Source organism: Takifugu rubripes, chromosome 2 (assembly GCF_901000725.2).
Source record: "Takifugu rubripes chromosome 2, fTakRub1.2, whole genome shotgun sequence".
Classification (NCBI taxonomy): domain Eukaryota; kingdom Metazoa; phylum Chordata; class Actinopteri; order Tetraodontiformes; family Tetraodontidae; genus Takifugu; species Takifugu rubripes.
The window spans coordinates 9,701,833-9,710,000 of NC_042286.1; positions in this window are offsets into that span (position 1 = coordinate 9,701,833).

The window sequence follows — 8,168 nt, forward strand, 5'->3', positions numbered from 1 at the left end:
CACTAACTAGTGCCATCGCTCAGACCTCCCCTTCCCTTTTTTAATGCCCCCCCCCTGCATTTTTTTATTTAATATATAGCCCATGAAAAATGAGAGACTCCCGCTTCAGCGTGTAGATATTTTGTTGCTGATGATGCGAGACGAATTTCCATCACAGCTTTGTTTCCAGCGGATGAGTGGATAATCTTTTACGGCGTGTGAGGAGGGTGGTCAGGCGGGGGAAGGGGGGGGGGACCCCACTCCCATCAATCTCCAGGGCTTGTAGCTGCCGAATGGGTGCCTCACCTGGCCGGAACTGGAATGCCTGGAGGGTACCACCCCCAGTTAGCGCCGTCGAGGGGGCCACAAACGAGACCGCCTCCCAAACCCTCCTCAACTGGAGCGGCGTTCCGCTCCGCTCCCATCGCCCCCGTCATTGTTATTATGTCACATTTCTAACGAGGCCGTCACGAGTGAGGGGGCAACGTCGCCATCTCGCTGACAGCCCCCGCGCCCGGTGCGCTGCCTCTCCCCCTCAAGGTTTTGCCCACCCTGGCACATTCATGCATCAGGTTTGGAAAAGTCTTGGATATGTCGTGCCATCGTGCTTCGGCGGGCTCTTGAAAGGGGCCCCCAGCGGGCCCCGCTCCGCCGGTACACAGCCCTGCTCCTCGGTGCACCCCGCTGCCTCGGCAATCTCCTGCCGCACAGCCCCTCCTGCTGAGGCGACGCCGCCCTGATTGACAATAATGGGAAGTGGCAGAATCGATGGAAGACAAGAGGGGAGTGTGTGTGAAATTCTCCAGGAGCTCGCGGTCGCACTCTGGCGCCGCTCACCTGTCATCCCCGCCACGCTGACATTAGGGCCCGGGACAGCCGCGGCACAGAGGAGAAGTGACAGCCGGGAAATAGTGCCTCTGAAGCTGCACGTGCAACACCTGTCCTCGCGGTAACGTGCTCGTTCGGTGAACACTGTCAAATGAGGATGAAATGACAACATGAGAGTGTGAGAGGCTCTTATTTGATTAATTAATTAGTGTTATTTAAGAAATGAAGTGGCATTGTTCCCTATAAGCGGTGGTGGGGGGGTGCACCAGGTTGACCATTGCTGTGATTTTACTTTGTTTTTGATTTTTTTGTGGTGCAAGAGGCAAAAATGTATATATTTATATGGTCTTTACTTTCATATGGTCAGGACACATTCAGTGCACAACTACACACATTATATATAATTTACATAATTCATAAATATCTTGTCTGAGCTTGCTGTTCTTACTCTGCTTCGATTCAGCTTTATTTGAACAAGTAAGTAGATTTTCTTGTGATAATATTATAATTATGTAAGATTAATTTGAATTTGAACGTTTTGGGCTTAGGATATATGATAGAATAGTGTATTGACGTATGTGTGAGTGTGTGTTCTGTAGTTCAGCTGCAGGTAGAGGGCACGCGTCATGGCCGAAGGGGCACTCCAGCCTTTAATTGATCGGCAAAAGATGCACACGAAGAAGACGTTAGAGCAAAATGAAGTCATAACAGCGGATTGAGACATTTATTAAGTCAGACGAAAGGCCCTCAGAAACGTTGAGATTGTTTATTGATTTTTGTGTTTTGGCTGGCTGCGCAGGAGTAATTGCTCGTGCAGGCTGCCACAAAGGCTACAGAGCACAAGTGCAGCCAAATATTTAGGTGGAGGCACTGACTTCCTCCTCGAACTAGCGCCTTTACAGTAAAAACCCATCCCAGAGCACCGCCAGACTGCTCCATCTCTATAAAACTACTGGATTAGAACTTCCTCACTCTGAAAATGAGCGAATAAATGGTGAAAGCGGGGTGGGAGTAGTCTGAGGTTGCTTAACAACTCAAAGGTTTGATTGTGTTTTACTGCTGTTTCCTGCCTGTTGTGGTCCATCCCAGTCCTCCAGTTTACTGTGTACAAAAAAAAATTAATAAAATGTTGATTCATTACAGCCGGACAATATATATGTAAACATAACACCAACTATAAAACACAGTTTTTATTATTTCATCTGCCAAAGAAGAGAATAAAACTGATTTATAGGTTCAAAACTGTCCTAGGGAGCACGTGAGCCTTAATGTGTGTGTGTGGGGGTGTGTGGGTGGGTGCACATGCTGAGTGGTTCTGGTTAGTGTTAGGTAGAGTTCAACCATACTGGTGACATCAATCTGCCTGTTCTTTATTAGATGGAGCAGTGAGGTGTAACTGACTGCATTGTCCACAGATGGACTGGAGCCCATAGGATGAGAGGGGGGAGGCTGGGGGGGGGCATGGTCAGCCACCCTGACAATGCGATCAATAACCACACACTTATTATGGGGGCTCTGTATGTCTCCCGGTGGCGGGGTGCGCCGCCGTGCGTCCCTCCCTGTTTTAACTCACCTTCCCGTCTCTTCCTCCAGCCCAAATGTGACAACCTGTCCTCTTTCATCTGCGCTTTACCCAGAATATTCTTTTCCTCTGAAATTACAGCTGAAACAGTTGACAATCGCGGCGGGACGTCCCAGCGCCGGCGACTTGTTCCGCACTTAGTAGCCGTGCTGAACAGCAGCGGATGACAGTGATCCAGCGCGGAGCCTGGGGCCTATAAATGGTAATGCCCTCCACTTGCCTTCCTCATAAAGCATAATAAAAGAAGGTTATAAATCCCACCAATTAGCTGCGTCCATCAGTCCCCTTAATTGGAGTGTCGTGACTGGCTGGGGGATGACCTTGTGTTCTGAGAGAGCTGGGGCTGGGGAGAGATCTATGTGGATGTGGAGGACTCGGGCTTCTTTAAATCAACTGTATCTAACAGGCTGCGCTGTAGTTAAGGGTCAAACCATATGGTAAAACGTTTATGCTGACTAGCCGCGTTGCTGCCATCAGTCTAAGTGTGCGGGGATTGTGTGAAAATGCTCCAGGCCAAAAGTTGCTAATAGAGATGTATAATGAGGACCATATATTAGAAACGGAGAAGACCGGAGATTATTGCACCTGACGGAAGCACAAGATCGGTGGGTTCATTATGCAAAGAAGCCTGACGTCAGTGAGTGTGAGGGCGACACCGGATGGATCGCTGGTGTGGGCCGCGCCGAGCAAAGGGTTGAACCCTAAAGAAACGTGCAAAACCCAGGAGAATTTAAAAGTTTTTTAGCGCAACAATATTGTGGAATCTGTGCCCTCATCTCATAGTTTGTGTGTGTGTGTGTGTGTGTGTGTCTGTGTGTGTGTCTGTGTGTGTGCGCGCTGCCTGGGCGCCGCACCTTTTCTCTCAACACCTCGGTAAAGCCGCTCTCTGTGGCCACTCAAACTTGAGACCTCGGTTTCCGCTCCAGCTCCAAACATCCACTATATCATGACACTGCCCCCCCCCACCCCCTCGAGAGGAAACACAGAATCTGCTTGTGTCTGAGAGCCGATGTGTCCTTCCGTCCCTACACTGGAGGATTAGACAGTAAAGAGCAGCTAACCGAGCAGCTGTCAGGGAAGAGTTTCTCCGCTGCCGACGGAGGCCCGCTGACACTTGTTTCCCGTCTCTCCCACCGTCAGGAGATAATTCAGTCAGCGGGCTTTGAACTGCAGATAAGAGAGGAAGGAGATGATCTGGGGATGGGTCTGCTGTACATGAGAACAGAGGGGCTGCACAGGTGGAGGGGAAACGAGAACAGGTGTATGGAAACTGAAGAGGGCCAAGTGAGGTCTGAATGAGGACAGACCCGCTAGTTTTACAGTGTGTCTTGCGGTAGGCTGCAGTACATGATTAAAATAATCAGACCAGTGTATAGTTGATAGAACTCTACTATTTTGTCTTAATTTTTTTTTTTACATAAAGTTGTGGTTTGTGCTCCAAGTGAAGCAACCAGGAAGTGCTCACAATGTGCAGTTCCCGTCCTGGCCACTAGAGGGATAGTCCACAAAGAGTCAAAACTCCCTCAACCCTTTTAAAATGGTGCAAAAAATGCTTTTGCCTTCCACTTGATATCACATCTGTTCCACCTGTAACTGATTATTGTTCCAACTCAACTGAAAGAGTCAGCTTTAAGAGCAAGACAGGAAAGTGAGGGGATTTCTTTAGGCGTGTCATGTTTGGATGCTGCTCTTATTCCTTTTCCTACCATTTAGTCTAAATGAAAAGGGGGAAAGCAAATTAATTTCCAATAATCGCGTGACAAAGTGGCCTTTGTTTGGGCCTGGGCACGTGGTCTTCAGGTAGTTGCCAGGTGTCGTTTGCCGTGAACCCCCGCCGGCCCTGAGCCCCGGCGCTCCGAGACAAGGTGGATGATGAAAAGTCCATCAAAGGAGCCATTGAGAGTCAGCAGGACAGAGGGCCGCAGTGTGGACGGCAGAAATCTGATACCCATGGACATGAGCTCCACACTGCCCACTCGGGGGTGGGGGGGGGTCATAACCACCCTCCCTGTGCAGGATATTTCACTTTCACCTCTGAGGGATGATAATTAAACTGATATTGATACATTTTTAAGGGTTTGTTTGCACAATATACTCAATTTACACAGTTGCCCAGATTTCTGATTGATCCCTAATGTCAGGCATTATTAATCGAACAGAATTTTACTGCTAGATGCAGATTTGGATATTTAGATGCTTTTCTTGTAAAATTTCAAGAGTCTCCTGGTGAGAATGTCCAACAGTATTTGAAAGTTGGTCAACAACCACCTTCCCAGCATACTTTAATGTAAGCTAATATAATTTTAGCTAGGGGTCTCTCGTATAAGCAGCGACTGAGTCATTCTGGAGCCTCACCTGTCGAGCAGTAAAAGAGTCTCAGAGCCTTCAATCATCGGCGAGTGAGCCGCGGACGGCTCCGTGTCCTCCGACTCACAGATACGCGTATTAATAGACACAGTGAGAGACAACACTCGCGCTGCAAGACCGGCGTGTCTCTTATTTATCAGCTAATAAGTTGCATCGTGCTGTAGGTTTTATTAATAAATAAATCACCGCTCTGCTTCAGAATTAGCTGCTGGCATGCTGTTTATATGGAGTGAAATGAGAAGAAATGAAATCAATTTATCAAGCCTTCGTGTCTCATAAATAAAGGGAACAACTCCGAACCCCCAGGCTGATTGTGGTGTCCTGCCCATTCGAGCTCATCACCTTTAAAAGACACAGTCTTAAATAATAAGAGTTGTCCCTGTTGACACGCCGGCTGATGTTTTTTCCCAGTAATATATTGCGCTGGCAGAGAGCGGCACTTGTCTTCGCCCTGCACCTGGACCAGCCATTCACCCCCGCGAGTCCATAAATCCCGCTGCTGCGAGGAATCGGAGAGCTGAAATGTTCGGAAGGGCCGCTCACCAGAGCCGGGTTGGCTTTCCTTTGTCACCTTACACGGCGCCAACCCTCAGATGTGCGTTTGTCCATACGTGTTTGCACCGGCGCGTCAGAACCTTTGTGAGCGGCGGCGCTTTGATTAGCTGCGGATTCCAGCCATGACCTCCCGCAAGCTCTCGGCGCCACGTGCCGCCGGGCTCCTCGTATACGAATCACCATGGCCTTGTTAGCATAGTTTAGTGAAGATGTCAGCTTTACGGGGACCAGGATGCTTGCCACGCTTGTCAGGGACGGGAAGGGAGAGGTCGGCCAGTAAGGGGACTCCAGCAGGGTGCATCAGGTCTGCGTTGTAAATTTAGGAGGGGGCGGGCCCATGTGGGTCGGTGGGGACCCCGAGGAGAGTGAGGACACGGAACCAGGACAGAGAGAGAGAAGGGGAATTTAAAAAAAAATCTACGATATGTCAAAATAACTCCATCATGTATTCAGTCATATACACACTTTAATCACGAAGTCATCATCAAAGTGTGTGTGTGTGTGTGTGTGTGTGGGCGGGGGGGGGGGTGCTGCCGTCATTAAACTGTTAATCTCATTTCCTTTTCTGACGACTGGAAATGGAGAGACGCTCTAGAGTTTATCAGGCAGATAAATGGACGGCCCTTCCTCAGAGGAGATCTAATCTGTCATGCCGAGGCCCCGGGATCATCTGCCGCCGGGATAATCATCGTGTCGAAGGTCACCGATGATTTAGGAGCGCCGGATTCTTTGTTTGCCTTTGCAAACACCTGACGGTTTCATTAATTAACCCAGCTGCAATTAGCGGCCGGCGTCACCTCCGGTGGACCCCCTCAGCCCTGAGATATGAAACGGCGGAGAGGGACTCCATTAGAGTTGACCTTTCCTGTGGAATTACTGATATTTGAGGTTTAATTCAGAATCCTGTGAAAACTTCCTTTTCCTTCCCGCAGCTGGTTCCTTTGCTGTCTGCGGCCTGGAATCACGTCTCCTGCAGCCTTCTGGTCATTAATTAGAGACTTTATAAATTAAATTAAAGGCATGTCACTGCTCGAGTTTTTTTTTTTTTATCTCCCCGTCCTACAGGTTAAAGGGTAGATAATGTATTTATTACCTCTGGACTGGTATCTTTCATATTAATTACACAGCCGAGCCCCTGTTCTGTTATATTTCACTTATCAAATCAACATTTATTACACAGCGGCAGGATGAGATGGGATTCTCCTGCAACAAATGCTCTCCGCTCCCCCAATCTGGGCCGCTCAGCCGATAGCCTGGTAACATATTCAGGGACCGGAGCTGCCTTTGACGTGTGACAGATATGGACCCTGGGACAGAAGAGACAATGTAATTCTGAAGGAACCCTTCCAGATAAACCCGCCCGTAGCCGCAGCGACGTCTAAAGAAGTGTCCCGCTCCAGATGATTTCATCCTCTTCTTCTCCGAAGACACGCGCTTCATATTTTTATGCCTCCCTCTCTTCTTTTTGCTGCCTTTCCCCATATTTTCGAAACCCCAACACACTAAAGCACAGAGAACAGGCCTCATCTCTCTTAATCTCTTAAAACCGCCGCCGCTGCCTGATCTCATCTCATCTCACACACAACGCGCCGCCACTGTCACATGCGCGCATTTATTTATTCGTTATATTTCCTAACTCGGGTTGACGAATGAGTGACAGCTTGACACCTCATTCGGCAAGATTAATCGAACGACACAATATTTACGTGGCAGAGACAGCCAATTATCCCACCATCTATCATCCAGATTATCTTTCTGATTGAAAACTACTCGTCCATGTAATCGGAATTATTTGGAATTAGAAGGGAATTTATGGCTTCTTGTGTCACTTTTTTCTTCTTCTCCTGGATGGTGCTAAATTAGAAATATTAGATACATAAAGATTGCATAAGGAACAGGAGGAGCGGGTTCCAGAGGTGGAGCTGCAGATTTCTTTTCTTTTTTTTTCTTTCCCAGGCCTGGAAAGAACTGATGTCATTTCACACGCGTTGTTGTGGCTGTTTGTCCAACGTGTCCCAACAAAGCTGCGTTTGATTGAACGATGAGCTATTTTAATCAGAATTAAATGTCCAACTTTAGACAGTAATGGATAGATCTTATCAACAGAGATAGTCTTGTGTGTATTGATCTCAGCCTATGTTTTTAAATGTCCAGACCTGATGCTGGTTCACTCCTTCAACCTCTGTCCTTCAGCCCCCTGATTAATTCTCCCAATACTTTCTACCCCCCCCCCCCAATAACACTTCAGAGCCTGTTTTTGTGTCATCATTCCAACTGCATACTTCAACTACCTTGTCTCAAAGCTTAAATAATGCATTTTGTCATTTAAAAAAATAAAACAAGCAGTACAACATAGTTCTGATGTGGCCGTCGGGCCGCTATTGGCTGGACGGAACACATCTGCGCGTCACTCCCGGGCTCAATACACTCCACTTCTGCAGGGTCCAAAAACGTGATTTTAGGCGGCTATATCGTAAATTAAAATAGACTTGCAATGCAATCTGTTGCCAAAGTGGCCGACAGCTGAACCAAAAATAAATGTCCCTAATATTTGTTATGGTACGTGAATTGACTGAGCATTTATTCCTCCCCCCAGAGGTCTTTAGTAATAGAATTTGGATTGTGACGTGTCATCCCTTTAGTAAATCCTGCCGCTCTAAAAGCCGAGCACTCAGTCAGTTCTTCTTTTAGAAATCGGTGAAAATTGCCACATATAACAATGTTGCTGGGATTTGATTTTATTGGCCGAGTGCGTTCAGACTTGTAAATGGGATTAGGCCGTCCCGATATAGTGCCTCAACAACTAACTTGTTTATTTTTACCCTCTTATTAGGGGACCTGAATCTGTAAAGGGTGC